At 39.0% G+C, this 13,459-nt stretch overlaps 22 non-coding genes across 22 annotated transcripts; all 22 read right to left on the reverse strand.

The window, feature by feature from the left end:
* Window positions 1-631: 631 nt before the first annotated feature.
* Window positions 632-703, reverse strand: trnac-gca (transfer RNA cysteine (anticodon GCA)). The gene has a single exon. It is a non-coding gene; the product is annotated as a tRNA-Cys (tRNA).
* A 137-nt stretch (window positions 704-840) lies between these two features.
* trnac-gca (transfer RNA cysteine (anticodon GCA)) lies at window positions 841-912 on the reverse strand. Its single transcript has one exon. It is a non-coding gene; the product is annotated as a tRNA-Cys (tRNA).
* Window positions 913-1,049: 137 nt separating this feature from the next.
* Window positions 1,050-1,121, reverse strand: trnac-gca (transfer RNA cysteine (anticodon GCA)). The gene has a single exon. It is a non-coding gene; the product is annotated as a tRNA-Cys (tRNA).
* Window positions 1,122-1,258: 137 nt separating this feature from the next.
* On the reverse strand, window positions 1,259-1,330 carry trnac-gca (transfer RNA cysteine (anticodon GCA)). The gene has a single exon. It is a non-coding gene; the product is annotated as a tRNA-Cys (tRNA).
* Window positions 1,331-1,467: 137 nt separating this feature from the next.
* trnac-gca (transfer RNA cysteine (anticodon GCA)) lies at window positions 1,468-1,539 on the reverse strand. The gene has a single exon. It is a non-coding gene; the product is annotated as a tRNA-Cys (tRNA).
* Window positions 1,540-1,676: 137 nt separating this feature from the next.
* On the reverse strand, window positions 1,677-1,748 carry trnac-gca (transfer RNA cysteine (anticodon GCA)). Its single transcript has one exon. It is a non-coding gene; the product is annotated as a tRNA-Cys (tRNA).
* Window positions 1,749-2,484: 736 nt separating this feature from the next.
* trnac-gca (transfer RNA cysteine (anticodon GCA)) lies at window positions 2,485-2,556 on the reverse strand. The gene has a single exon. It is a non-coding gene; the product is annotated as a tRNA-Cys (tRNA).
* A 143-nt stretch (window positions 2,557-2,699) lies between these two features.
* trnac-gca (transfer RNA cysteine (anticodon GCA)) lies at window positions 2,700-2,771 on the reverse strand. Its single transcript has one exon. It is a non-coding gene; the product is annotated as a tRNA-Cys (tRNA).
* Window positions 2,772-3,470: 699 nt separating this feature from the next.
* trnaw-cca (transfer RNA tryptophan (anticodon CCA)) lies at window positions 3,471-3,542 on the reverse strand. The gene has a single exon. It is a non-coding gene; the product is annotated as a tRNA-Trp (tRNA).
* Window positions 3,543-4,108: 566 nt separating this feature from the next.
* On the reverse strand, window positions 4,109-4,180 carry trnac-gca (transfer RNA cysteine (anticodon GCA)). The gene has a single exon. It is a non-coding gene; the product is annotated as a tRNA-Cys (tRNA).
* Window positions 4,181-4,317: 137 nt separating this feature from the next.
* On the reverse strand, window positions 4,318-4,389 carry trnac-aca (transfer RNA cysteine (anticodon ACA)). Its single transcript has one exon. It is a non-coding gene; the product is annotated as a tRNA-Cys (tRNA).
* Window positions 4,390-4,945: 556 nt separating this feature from the next.
* On the reverse strand, window positions 4,946-5,017 carry trnas-gga (transfer RNA serine (anticodon GGA)). Its single transcript has one exon. It is a non-coding gene; the product is annotated as a tRNA-Ser (tRNA).
* Window positions 5,018-5,159: 142 nt separating this feature from the next.
* Window positions 5,160-5,231, reverse strand: trnac-gca (transfer RNA cysteine (anticodon GCA)). Its single transcript has one exon. It is a non-coding gene; the product is annotated as a tRNA-Cys (tRNA).
* Window positions 5,232-5,374: 143 nt separating this feature from the next.
* On the reverse strand, window positions 5,375-5,446 carry trnas-gga (transfer RNA serine (anticodon GGA)). The gene has a single exon. It is a non-coding gene; the product is annotated as a tRNA-Ser (tRNA).
* Window positions 5,447-6,217: 771 nt separating this feature from the next.
* trnac-gca (transfer RNA cysteine (anticodon GCA)) lies at window positions 6,218-6,289 on the reverse strand. The gene has a single exon. It is a non-coding gene; the product is annotated as a tRNA-Cys (tRNA).
* A 62-nt stretch (window positions 6,290-6,351) lies between these two features.
* On the reverse strand, window positions 6,352-6,423 carry trnac-gca (transfer RNA cysteine (anticodon GCA)). The gene has a single exon. It is a non-coding gene; the product is annotated as a tRNA-Cys (tRNA).
* Window positions 6,424-7,474: 1,051 nt separating this feature from the next.
* Window positions 7,475-7,546, reverse strand: trnac-gca (transfer RNA cysteine (anticodon GCA)). The gene has a single exon. It is a non-coding gene; the product is annotated as a tRNA-Cys (tRNA).
* Window positions 7,547-7,680: 134 nt separating this feature from the next.
* On the reverse strand, window positions 7,681-7,752 carry trnac-gca (transfer RNA cysteine (anticodon GCA)). The gene has a single exon. It is a non-coding gene; the product is annotated as a tRNA-Cys (tRNA).
* Window positions 7,753-8,101: 349 nt separating this feature from the next.
* trnas-gga (transfer RNA serine (anticodon GGA)) lies at window positions 8,102-8,173 on the reverse strand. The gene has a single exon. It is a non-coding gene; the product is annotated as a tRNA-Ser (tRNA).
* Window positions 8,174-8,314: 141 nt separating this feature from the next.
* On the reverse strand, window positions 8,315-8,386 carry trnac-gca (transfer RNA cysteine (anticodon GCA)). Its single transcript has one exon. It is a non-coding gene; the product is annotated as a tRNA-Cys (tRNA).
* Window positions 8,387-8,528: 142 nt separating this feature from the next.
* trnac-gca (transfer RNA cysteine (anticodon GCA)) lies at window positions 8,529-8,600 on the reverse strand. The gene has a single exon. It is a non-coding gene; the product is annotated as a tRNA-Cys (tRNA).
* Window positions 8,601-10,607: 2,007 nt separating this feature from the next.
* Window positions 10,608-10,679, reverse strand: trnae-uuc (transfer RNA glutamic acid (anticodon UUC)). The gene has a single exon. It is a non-coding gene; the product is annotated as a tRNA-Glu (tRNA).
* Window positions 10,680-13,459: the final 2,780 nt, after the last annotated feature.

Below are 13,459 nucleotides of genomic sequence, written 5' to 3' on the forward strand. Positions count from 1 at the left end.
ATATTATAATAAATTATACGTGTAACCACTTGGTGGAATTGGCAGACGTTCCCTTAGGGATCATGCGCTGTGGTAGCGCGTCCAAGCATTCTCGTGTATAAATACGCATATATATAATTCATGTAGGTTATTTTGAAGTAATATTTTATATCGATATACAATGGTTACACTTAAAACTAATTGTGGTATTGATATATTAGACTGCTGACTGACTCTATTGAACAATGGCTAGGAAAACTAACTTTACAACGCTCCGAGAGACCACTAGTGGTCGGGAGCATTTCCGTTGTGTCGCGGCTTTATTTCGTTGTGTTGTAGATTTTCCGTTGTGTTGTAGATTTTCCGTTGTGTTGTGGATTTTCCGTTGTGTTGTGGCTCATTTCCGTTGTGTTGTGGATTTTCCGTTGTGTTGTGGATTCATTTCGTTGTGTTATGGATTCATTTCGTTGTGTTGTGGATTCATTTCGTTGTGTTGTGGGTTAATTCCGTTGTGTTGTGAACTTATGTTTGCTTTTTAAATGTCGTTGTGTTGTGCACTACTGGGCCACCGTAGGTAAAAGAACAATGTGTTTGGTTTGTAGTGAGCTAGGATAACAGTACCAAAGATCACATTCAGATTGGTACTTGATAAAGGGGGCACTCGGATTTGAACCGGGGACCTCTTGATCTGCAGTCAAATGCTCTACCACTGAGCTATACCCCCTTTAAATTAACTTTTTCCAAAGTAAAAAAAAATCCCAGTAATTTTCTTAAATTCATCTGTAGAAGGTAAATGAACAATGTGTTTGGCTTGTCGTGAACAAGGATAAAAGTACCAAAGATCACATTGGAACATGATAAAGGGGGCACTCGGATTTGAACCGGTGACCTCTTGATCTGCAGTCAAATGCTCTACCGCTGAGCTATACCCCCTTTCAATTAACTTTTTCCAAAGTAAAAAAAAATACCAGTAATTTTCTTAAATTCACCTGTAGAAGGTAAATGAACAATGTGTTTGGCTTGTCGTGAACAAGAATAAAAGTACCAAAGATCACATTGGAACATGATAAAGGGGGCACTCAGATTTGAACCGGTGACCTCTTGATCTGCAGTCAAATGCTCTACCGCTGAGCTATACCCCCTTTCAATTAACTTTTTCCAAAGTAAACAAAAATCCCAGTAATTTTCTTAAATTCATCTGTAGAAGGTAAATGAACAATGTGTTTGGCTTGTCGTGAACAAGGATAAAAGTACCAAAGATCACATTGGGACATGATAAAGGGGGCACTCGGATTTGAACCGGGGACCTCTTGATCTGCAGTCAAATGCTCTACTACTGAGCTATACCCCCTTGAAAATAACTTTTTCCAAAGTAAAAAAAAATCCAAGTAATTTTCTTAAATTCATCTGTATAAGGTAAATGAACAATGTGTTTGGCTTGTCGTGAACAAGAATAAAAGTACCAAAGATCACATTGGGACATGATAAAGGGGGCACTCGGATTTGAACCGGGGACCTCTTGATCTGCAGTCAAATGCTCTACCACTGAGCTATACCCCCTTTAAAATAACTTCTTCCAAAGTAAAAAAAAATCCCAGTAATTTTCTTAAATTCATCTGTATAAGGTAAATGAACAATGTGTTTGGCTTGTCGTGAACAAGGATAAAAGTACCAAAGATCACATTGGGACATGATAAAGGGGGCACTCGGATTTGAACCGGGGACCTCTTGATCTGCAGTCAAATGCTCTACCACTGAGCTATACCCCCTTTCCATTATCTTTTTCCAGAGTAAAAAAAAATCCCAGTAATTTTCTTAAAGTTGTCTGTAGAAGGTAAAAGAACAATGTGCCTGGCTTGTCGTGAACTACGATAACAGTACCAAAGATCACATTCAGATTGCGACATGATAAAGGGGGCACTTGGATTTGAATTGTTGACCTCTTGATCTGCAGTCAAATTCTCTACCACTGAGCTACACCCCCTTTCAGAAAACCTTTTTCAAAGTAAAAAAAATCCCAGTAATTTTCTTAAAGTTGTCTGTAGAAGGTAACAGATCAAATGTTTGGCTTGTTGTGAACTAGGATAGCAGCATCAAGTAACACATTCAGATTAGGATATGATAAAAGGGACCCTTGGATTTGAATCGTGGACCTCTTGATCTGCAGTCAAATTCTCTACCACTGAGCTACACACCCTTTCAGAAAACCTTTTTCAAAGTAAATAAAATCCCAGTAATTTTCTTAAATTCATCAGTAGAAGGTAACAGAACAAATGTTTGGCTTGTTGTGAACTAGGATAGCAGCATCAAGTAACACATTCAGATTGGGACATGATAAAGGGGACCCTTGCATTTCAACCTGAGACATCTCGATCTGCAGATAAATACTCTACTACTGTATCCCAGTAATTTTCTTAAATTCATCTGTAGAAGGTAAATGAACAATGTGTTTGGCTTGTCGTGAACAAGGATAAAAGTACCAAAGATCACATTGGAACATGATAAAGGGGGCACTCGGATTTGAACCGGGGACCTCTTGATCTGCAGTCAAATGCTCTACCACTGAGCTATACCCCCTTTCAATTAACTTTTTCCAAAGTAAAAAAAAATCCCAGTAATTTTCTTAAAGTTGTCAGTAGAAGGTAAAAGAACAATGTGTTTGGTTTGTAGTGAGCTAGGATAACAGTACCAAAGATCACATTCAGATTGGTACTTGATATAGGGGGCACTCGGATTTGAACCAGGGACCTCTTGATCTGCAGTCAAATGCTCTACCACTGAGCTATACCCCCTTTAAATTAACTTTTTCCAAAGTAAAAAAAAAATCCCAGTCATTTTCTTAAATGCATCTCTAGCAGGTAAAAGAACAAAGAGTTTGACACTAGCATTATCACGCCAAAGATCATATTCAGATTGGGACATGATAAAGGGGACAATCGGATTTGAACCGGGGATTTGAACCACTGATTTATAGCTCCATTCAGAAAACCTTTTTCAAGGTAAAAACTAAATCCCAGTAATTTTCCTAAATTCGTCAGTAGAAGGTAAAAGAGCAAATGTTTGGCTTGTTGTGAACAAGGATAGCAGCATCAAGTAACACATTCAGATTGGGACATGATAAAGGGGACCCTTGCATTTCAACCTGAGACATCTCGATCTGCAGATAAAAAAAATCCCAGTAATTTTCTTGAAGTTGTCTGTAGAAGGTAAAAGAACAATGTGCCTGGCTTGTCGTGAACTACGATAACAGTACCAAAGATCACATTCAGATTGCGACATGATAAAGGGGGCACTTGGATTTGAATCGTGGACTTCTTGATCTGCCGTCAAATTCTCTACCACTGAGCTACACCCCCTTTCAGAAAACCTTTTTCAAAGTAAAAAAAATCCCAGTAATTTTCTTAAATTCATCTGTAGAAGGTAAATGAACAAGGTGTTTGGCTTGTCGTGAACAAGGATAAAATACCAAAGATCACATTGGGACATGATAAAGGGGGCACTCGGATTTGAACCAGGGAAGTCTTAATCTGGAGTCAAATGCTCTACCACTGAGCTATACCCCCTTTCAATTAACTTTTTCCAAAGTAAAAAAAAATCCCAGTAATTTTCTTAAATTCATCTGTAGAAGGTAAATGAACAATGTGTTTGGCTTGTCGTGAACAAGGATAAAAGTACCAAAGATCACATTGGGACATGATAAAGGGGGCACTCGGATTTGAACCGGGGACCTCTTGATCTGCAGTCAAATGCTCTCCGATTTAGCTATACCCCCTTTCCATTAACTTTTTCCAAAGTAAAAAAAAAATCTCAGTAATTTTCTTAAAGTTGTCTGTAGAAGGTAAAAGAACAATGTGCCTGGCTTGTCGTGAACTACGATAACAGTACCAAAGATCACATTCAGATTGCGACATGATAAAGGGGGCACTTGGATTTGAATTGTGGACCCCTTGATCTGCAGTCAAATTCTCTACCCCTGAGCTACACCCCCTTTCAGAAAACCTTTTTCAAAGTAAATAAAATCCCAGTAATTTTCTTAAATTCATCAGTAGAAGGTAACAGAACAAATGTTTGGTTTGTAGTGAGCTAGGATTACAGTACCAAAGATCACATTCAGATTGGGACTTGATAAAGGGGGCACTCGGTTTTGAACCGGGGACCTCTTGATCTGCAGTCAAATGCTCTACCGCTGAGCTATACCTCCTTTAAATTAACTTTTTCCAAAGTAAAAAAAAATCCCAGTAATTTTCTTAAATTCATCTGTAGAAGGTAAATGAACAAGATGTTTGGCTTGTCGTGAACTAGGATAAAAGTACCAAAGATCACATTGGGACATGATAAAGGGGGCACTCGGATTTGAACCAGGGACCTCTTGATCTGTAGTCAAATGCACTACCACCGAGCTATACCCCCTTTCAATTAACTTTTTCCAAAGTAAAGAAAGAAATCCCAGTCATCTTCTTAAATGCATCTGAAGCAGGTAAAAGAACAAAGTGTTTGACACTAGCATTACCACACCAAAGATCACATTTGGATTGGGACATGTTAAAGGGGACAATCGGATTTGAACCGGGGACCTCTTGATCTGCAGTCAAATGCTCTACCACGGAGATATAACTCCTGTCAGAAAAACTTTTTCAAGGTTAAAAAAATCCCAGTAACTTTCTTAAATTCGTCAGTAGAAGGTAAAAGAACAAATGTTTGCCTTGTTGTGAACTAGAGAGCAGCACCAAAGATCGCATTCAGATTGTTACACGATAAAGGGGCTCTCGGATTTGAACGGGGGACCTCTCGATCTGCAGTCAAATGCTCTACCAATGAGCTATACCCCCTTTCAGCAAACCCTTTTCAAAGTAAAAAAAAATTCAAGTAATTTTCTTAAATTCATCTGTAGAAGGTAAATGAACAATGTGTTTGGCTTGTCGTGAACAAGGATAAAAGTACCAAAGATCACATTGGGACATGATAAAGGGGGCACTCGGATTTGAACCAGGGTCTTCTTGATCTCCAGTAAAATGCTCTACCACTGAGCTATACCCCCTTTCAATTAACTTTTTCCAAAGTAAAAAAAATCCCAGTAATTTTCTTAAAGTTGTCTGTAGAAGGTAAGAGAACAATGTGCTCGGCTTGTCGTGAACTACGATAACAGTACCAAAGATCACATTCAGATAAGGACATGATAAAGGGGGCACTCAGATTTGAACCAAGGACCTCTTGATCTGCAGTCAAATGCTCTACCACTGAGCTATACCCCCTTTCAATTAACTTTTTTTAAAGTAAAAAAAATCCCAGTAATTTTCTTATAGTTGTCTGTAGAAGGTTAGAGAACAATGTGCTTGGCTTGTCGTGAACTACGATAACAGTACAAAAAGATCACATTCAAATTGAGACATGATAAAGGGGGCACTCGGATTTGAACCGGGGACCTCTTGATCTCCAGTAAAATGCTCTACCACTGAGCTATACCCCCTTTCAATTAACTTTTTCCAAAGTAAAAAAAAAATCTCAGTAATTTTCTTAAAGTTGTCTGTAGAAGGTAAAAGAACAATGTGCCTGGCTTGTCGTGAACTACGATAACAGTACCAAAGATCACATTCAGATTGCGACATGATAAAGGGGGCACTTGGATTTGAATTGTGGACCCCTTGATCTGCAGTCAAATTCTCTACCCCTGAGCTACACCCCCTTTCAGAAAACCTTTTTCAAAGTAAATAAAATCCCAGTAATTTTCTTAAATTCATCAGTAGAAGGTAACAGAACAAATGTTTGGTTTGTAGTGAGCTAGGATTACAGTACAGATTTCAGATAAGGACATGATAATGCGGACACTCAGATTTGAACCAGAGACCTCTTGATCTGCAGTCAAATGCCCTACCACTGAGCTTTACACCCTTTCAGACATTCTTTTTCAAGGTAAAAAAATCCCAGTAATTTTCTTAAAGTCGTCTGTAGAAGGTAAAAGAGCAAATGTTTGGCTTGTTGTGAACTAGGATAGCAGCACCAAGTAACACATTCAGATTGGGACATGATAAAGGGGACACTTGCATTTTAACCTGAGACATCCCGATCTGCAGATAAATGCTCTATCCACTGAGCTATACCCCCTTTCAGAGAACCCTTTTCAAAGTAAAACAAATCCCAGTAATTTTCTTAAAGTCGTCTGTAGAAGGTAAAAGAACAATGTGCTTGGCTTGTAGTGAACTAGGATAACAGTACCAAAGATCACATTGGGACATGATAAAGGGGGCACTTGGATTTGAACCAGGGACCTCTTGATCTGCAGTGAAATACTCTACCACTGAGCTATACCCCCTTTCAATTAACTTTTTCCAGTATAAAAGTACCAAAGATCACATTCAGATTGGGACATGAGAAAGGGGGCACTCGGATTTGAACAGGGGACCTCTTGATCTGCAGTCAAATGCTCTACCACTGAGCTATACCCCCTTTCAATTAACTTTTTCCAAAGTAAAAAAAAATCCCAGTCATTTTCTTAAATGCATATGTAGCAGGTAAAAGAACAAAGTGTTTGACACTAGCATTACCACACCAAAGATCACATTCAGATTGGGACATGATAAAGGGGACAATCGGATTTGAACCAGGGACCTCTTGATCTGCAGTCAAATGCCCTACCACTGAGCTATAACCCGTTTCAGACAACCTTTTTCAAGGTAAAAAAAAATCCCAGTATTTCCTTAAATTCGTCAGTAGAAGGTAAAAGAGCAAATGTTTGGCTTGTCATGAACAAGGATAAAGGTACCAAAGATCACATTGGGACAAGATAAAGGGGGCACTCGGATTTGAACTGGGGACCTCTCGATCTGCAGTCAAATGCTCTACCACTGACCTACACCCCCTTTCAATTAACTTTTTCCAAAGTAAAAAAAAAATTCTGTAATTTTCTTAAATTCATCTGTAGAGGGTAAAAGAACAATGTGTCTTCCTTGTCGTGAACAACGATAAAAGTACCAAAGATCACATTCAGATTGCGACATGATAAAGGGGGCATTTGGATTTGAACCGTGGACCTCTTGATCTGCAGTCAAATGCCCTACCACTTAGCTATAACCCCTTTCAGACAAACTTTTTCAAGGTACCTAGTGAACTAGTATAACAGTACCAAAGATAATATTCAGATTGGTAAGCGATAAAGGGGGCACTCGGATTTGAACCGGGGACCTCTTGATCTGCAGTCAAATGCTCTACCACTGAGCAAATGTTTGGCTTGTTGTGAACTAGGATAGCAGCACCAACTAACACATTCAGATTGGGACATGATAAAGGGGACACTTGCATTTTAACCTGAGACATCCCGATCTGCAGATAAATGCTCTACCACTGAGCTATACCCCCTTTCAGAGAACCCTTTTCAAAGTAAAAAAAATCCCAGTAATTTTCTTAAAGTCGTCTGTAGAAGGTAAAAGAACAATGTGCTTGGCTTGTAGTGAACTAGGATAACAGTACCAAAGATCACATTCAGATTGGGACATGAGAAAGGGGGCACTTGGATTTGAACCAGGGACCTCTTGATCTGCAGTCAAATGCTCTACCACTGAGCTATACCCCCTTTCAATTAACTTTTTCCAAAGTAAAAAGAAATCCCAGTCATTTTCTTAAATGCATAAGTAGCAGGTAAAAGAACAAAGTGTTTGACACTAGCATTACCACACCAAAGATCACATTCAGATTGGGACATGAGAAAGGGGGCACTTGGATTTGAACCAGGGACCTCTTGATCTGCAGTCAAATGCCCTACCACTGAGCTATAACCCCTTTTAGACAACCTTTTTCAAGGTAAAAAAAAATCCCAGTATTTTCTTAAATCCGTCAGTAGAAGGTAAAAGAGCAAATGTTTGGCTTGTCGTGAACTACGATAACAGCACCAAATATCACATTCAGACTGGGACATGTTAAAGGGGACAATCGGATTTGAACCGGGGACCTCTTGATCTGCAGTCAAATGCTCTACCACGGAGATATAACTCCTTTCAGAAAAACTTTTTCAAGGTTAAAAAAATCCCAGTAACTTTCTTAAATTCATCTGTAGAAGGTAAAAGAACAATGTGTTTGGCTTGTCGTGAACAAGGAAAAAAGTACCAAAGATCACATTGGGAAATGATAAAGGGGGCACTCGGATTTGAACCAGGGTCTTCTTGATCTCCAGTAAAATGCTCTACCACTGAGCTATACCCCCTTTCAATTAACTTTTTCCAAAGTAAAAAAATCCCAGTAATTTTCTTAAAGTTGTCTGTAGAAGGTAAGAGAACAATGTGCTCGGCTTGTCGTGAACTACGAAAACAGTACCAAAGATCACATTCAGAAAAGGAAATGATAAAGGGGGCACTCGGATTTGAACCAAGGACCACTTGATCTGCAGTCAAATGCTCTACCACTGAGCTATACCCCCTTTCAATTAACTTTTTTTAAAGTAAAAAAAATTACAGTAATTTTCTTATAGTTGTCTGTAGATGGTTAGAGAACAATGTGCTTGGCTTGTCGTGAACTACGATAACAGTACCAAAGATCACATTCAAATTGAGACATGATAAAGGGGGCACTCGGATTTGAACCGGGGACCTCTTGATCTGCAGTCAAATGCTCTACCACTGAGCTATACCCCCTTTCAATTAACTTTTTTTAAAGTAAAAAAAATCCCAGTAATTTTCTTTTCCGTCCTCTATGTCAATGCCCGGATAACATCTTCTTTTTATTTTCGAGATGGGAGTAACTCTCCATCCTTCCAATTTTCCAAGAATTTCAACATCATCAAGATAGACGGGCAGGTGCATGAAGGAAACAACATAGTCTCTGTTTTGCAAATTTTTCACTTCACATTTCACTCCTTTTAATACCAGTCTATCAGTCAGTTTGACACACATTTCGTCTTTTTCTATTGTCAGTCCATCAGTCAGTTTGACACACATTTCGTCTTTTTCCATTGTCAGTTCATATTCCTTTCCTTGTCTTGGTCTTAATGCTAAAATTTCCCCATGCCCACATAATTCCGTTACAGCTTTAATTATATCCTCCGCTCTTACATCGATCACGTTTTCCACATTCACAATCACTGTAGCCTCTTTAAAATTTTTCCTTTCGCTGATTTTCTCTCTCACATCTCGGGTTTTTTCCGTTTCTCACTAGTGGTCGATCATCCAGTCCATTGTCGTTTGCCTTGCGTTTTTCTCCTGCCAGTCCATTGTCAATTACCGTGCGTGTTCCTCCTGCCAGTCCATTGTCAATTACCGTGCGTGTTCCTCCAACCAGTCCAGTGTCGTTTGCCGTTAATCCGTCCATGCTTGCAAAAAAATAAAAATAACCACCCTCCAGCAAACAAAAGCTGATGTTAAGTGGTTTGAAAAAAAAAATTAAGCGAAAAAAAAAAAACGAACTTAAAGTAACAAAAACTCAAAAAACAAAACAAAAATAGAGAAACAAAAATGGGGGAGAGCCTTGCTCTCCAACTGCAGCCAACTCACTTCCTGGAACGTACCAACTAGATCGGGCGTGACCAAGGTGATCAGGAAGGGGTCAGATGAGGGGCCTGCTACAAAAACCTTTATGATTGAGGCCTCACATGTTGGGGATCTCGTTTTTTTTTTTTTTTTTTTTCATGTTAAGTTGTGGTGTTGTTAGGATATTCCTACAGAGCCTGTGACAGTTTCTCAGCAGAAGAACTGGGATCCAGGGCCAGAGACGTCTATAAACTGGTCGCAAAGTAAGGTCCTTGTGACAGTACTCATGCAATGCATTTGAAAAGACGCATAGTATTGTATGGTAACCGTTATCCTACTGACAAAGCAGCCTATTGTTGGACTGTCAATTTTTAATATTTCTCAACCAATCCAATAATATTAATAACAAAAACTATGGGATAATAAAAGGACATAATAATACGGCTAAGGGCTGACAGCGTAGTAAAAGAGACAGAACGAGCCAGCCAGGAGCCGAACCTAGAATCTTCTGATCCGTAATCAGACGCGTTATCCATTGCGCCACTGGCCCACCTAACTGTTGGTGTTCGACTGGGCAGAGGCCTCTCATGTAATCTACTTTTTCTCATGCTATTAACAGACCTGGAGCCAACATCAGGAAGGGGTCAGATGAGGGGCCTCCTAGAAAAACCTTCGAGATGGAGGCCTCACATGTTGGGGATCTCGTTGTTGTTAGGATATTCCTATTGAGCCTGTGACAGTTTCTCAGCGGAAGAACTGGGATCCAGGGTCAGAGCCGTCTGCAAAAAACTGCTATAAAAACCTTCGAGATGGAGGCCTCACATGTTTGGGATCTTACATTTTTTGTGTTCATGGCAATTTGTGGTGTTGTTAGGATATTCCTACAGAGCCTGTGACAGTTTCTCAGCAGAAGAACTGGGATCCAGCGCCAGAGATGTCTGCAAAAAACTGCTATAAAAACCTTCAAGATGGAGGAGCCAGCGACCAGCGACCTAAGGATTGCCAACGTGCCACCTACAGTCCTCCGCTCTACCAGCTTAGCTATCGAAGGTACACTGATTGGGGACTGAACCTCAACATATCAGGTTGCTGAAGCTCTGCCACTGGCTAAAACTGCTACTGGCACAGACATACGTGCTGGTTGTTTAGATTAAGTGATGCAAAGGCAACCCAATCTTCTCATACCGGGAGTCGAACCCGGGCCGCCTGGGTGAAAACCAGGAATCCTGACCGCTAGATCATATGGGATCTTCTTTCCACCTGGAGCAGACCCTTTTGCTTTTAGTGTGTGAATGCCCCCTTTAAGAACATGGGAATGATCCGAAGGGAATGTTTACTGAATTCAATTTCATCAGGCTCAACAGAGGGAGCTCTCATTTGCCCCGCCAAGGGGGTTCAGTTTCCTCCGATTCCTGCGATGGCATAATATACACTATAAACTGGTCGTAAAGCAAGGTCCTTGTGACAGTACTCATGCAATGCATTTGAAAAGACGCGTAGTATTGTATGGTAACCGTTGTCCTACTGACAAAGCAGCCAATTGTTGGACTGTCAATTTTTAATATTTCTCAACCAATCCAATAATATTAATAACAAAAACTATGGGATAATAAAAGGAAATAATAAAACGGCTAAGGGCTGACAGCGTAGTAAAAGAGGTAGAACGAGCCAGCCAGGAGTCGAACCTAGAATCTTCTGATTCGTAGTCAGGCGCATTATCCATTGCTCCAAGGACAGCGCGCATGCGTCTATCAAAGCTAGCACAAGTTGCCTGAAATTCACCCAAAGATCTTAGGTTCGAATCCCGCTCGTCCAAACTTTTTATGACTAATGTTAATTATTAGGATAAACGTTTTTTAACTACACATTTAAGTCCAGATAATTCTGTCATGTGTAGAAATTAACATATGTATATAATAATACAGTTAACAATAATAATAATAATTATAAGAGAAGAAGATGAAGAAGAAAAACACAAAAACGTCCTAACCCATTATATTTTTTTAATATAACCAAAACAATTATTAAAACTGGTAATATTAATAATAATAGTAGTAATAATAATCTGGTACATAAATAACTTAAGGCATAACTAAACATAAATAAACTAAACTAAATGCTTCTAATCTATTATTATTATTATTTAAAATATATATTATTATAATAATAATAGTAATAATGATATTAATGATAATCAGGTACATAAATAACTTAAATGCTTCTCATCTATTATTATTATTATTAGTAATAATAGTAATAATGATATTAATGATAATCAGGTACATAAATAACTTAAGGCATAAGTTAATGTAATAAAATAACTAAAATAAACTCTTCTCATCCAGGCAACCACCTGTTGCCCAGAAATTAAAATGTGTATATAATTTTAGGTTAGTTGTTGTAGTAAATAATACAGTAAACAACAATAATAATAATGAAAAGAGGAAGTAGATGAATAAGAAAAAACACAGAAACATCCAAACCCATTACATTTTTTTTTATATAATCACATTCCGGTACATAAATAACTTAAGGCATAGCTAAACATAAATAAACTAAAAAAAATGCTTCTCATCTATTATTATTATGATTATTATTAAAAATATATATATTTTTAATAATAAAAGTAATAATGATATAAATGATAATCAGGTACATAAATAACTTAAGGCATAAGTTCACGTAACAAAATAACTAAAATAAACTGTTCTCATCCAGGCAACCACCGGTTGCCCTGACGACAGCTACTAACAGGACCATTAAAACAATGGACCACCAATCTCTGGATACTGTAGTTTCTTTCCCTGGGCCAAGAATTTTACTTAACTCCAATAAGAATTAAATTACCTTATACAGTATACCTGTCTTTCACTCCTATTCTAAAAACTGTAAACAAATGTAATCAAATAAAGTGTAAGAAAAGTAAAATGAATAAAACACAAATAAAGTTACAAACACAACACGCATTATCCCCATCCTACTCACAGATGCATGCGCGCAACAAACACCCACACACACACACACACACACACACACACACACACACACACACACACACACACACACACACACACACACACACACACACACACACACACACACACACACACACACACACCAACCATGTTTAAAAATGGTTCAAAAGGCATCACACACATAGTTGTTATACATTTTAAAGACAGCTGTCATTGTTGGAGAATTGCTCTATAATCAAACATTAATCAAATAAATAAATAAAAATAACATGCTGAAAGAGCAATTTTAAGAAGCTGGAGGGTTGTCATTTCCTGGCTTTTTTTCCCTATAACCTCGTTCCATCAGCACAGACCTCCATTCATCATATGATTTAGTCTCAGACTCTTCGCAGTACCAGTTGCCAAAGTACTGAAGATGTGTTGGTGGCTTTCTCTCCTTATTGCACTTTCTGCAAAGAAGGACGTCTGTCTTCCTAACATACTTTCTTGTCACTGTTCCAGCGCTCTCCCTCTTCTGTTTTCTCTTTCTATATTGCTGAGTGGAGTAAGGAACCGCTTGACTGGATGTCTGTGTCTGAGCTGATGGTGGCATAGCTGACGGTAATGGGAGGTTGAAGAACATCACCTGTGAGGGACCAGGCACTGTAGGAAGCTGCACAGGTGGTAAAATGAAAGGGAGAGAGACAGGTGGTGCTGGTGCAATAGGGACAGGAAGTCCTTGATGTGATGGTGGAGCCTGGAAGATGGCCTGAGGTTGTGACCTCCCCTTGAGTTTTGCCTCCCCAGCAGTATTTGGTGGCAGGATAAAAAGGTGTGGCTCTGACAAATTGCCGGAACAGAGAGTCGGTCCTTTCTGCATAGCAGCAGGAAGGTTCTCAGGTCCTGCCATGGGTGCTTCAGGGGCTTGGATACCCTGTTTCAATATCTCCTGTTCCTGTGACTTACAACGCCTGCTGTACCTGGGAAAACATAAAGCAACCAATTTGAATAAACATTTAAGCAATTATACAAAAGATGGTATGTTCAACTACGGTTTGATCATGACTATGATGC

Source organism: Siphateles boraxobius, unplaced genomic scaffold (genome assembly GCF_051911475.1).
Source record: "Siphateles boraxobius isolate OS27281-9 unplaced genomic scaffold, OSU_SipBor_1 5, whole genome shotgun sequence".
NCBI lineage: Eukaryota > Metazoa > Chordata > Actinopteri > Cypriniformes > Leuciscidae > Siphateles > Siphateles boraxobius.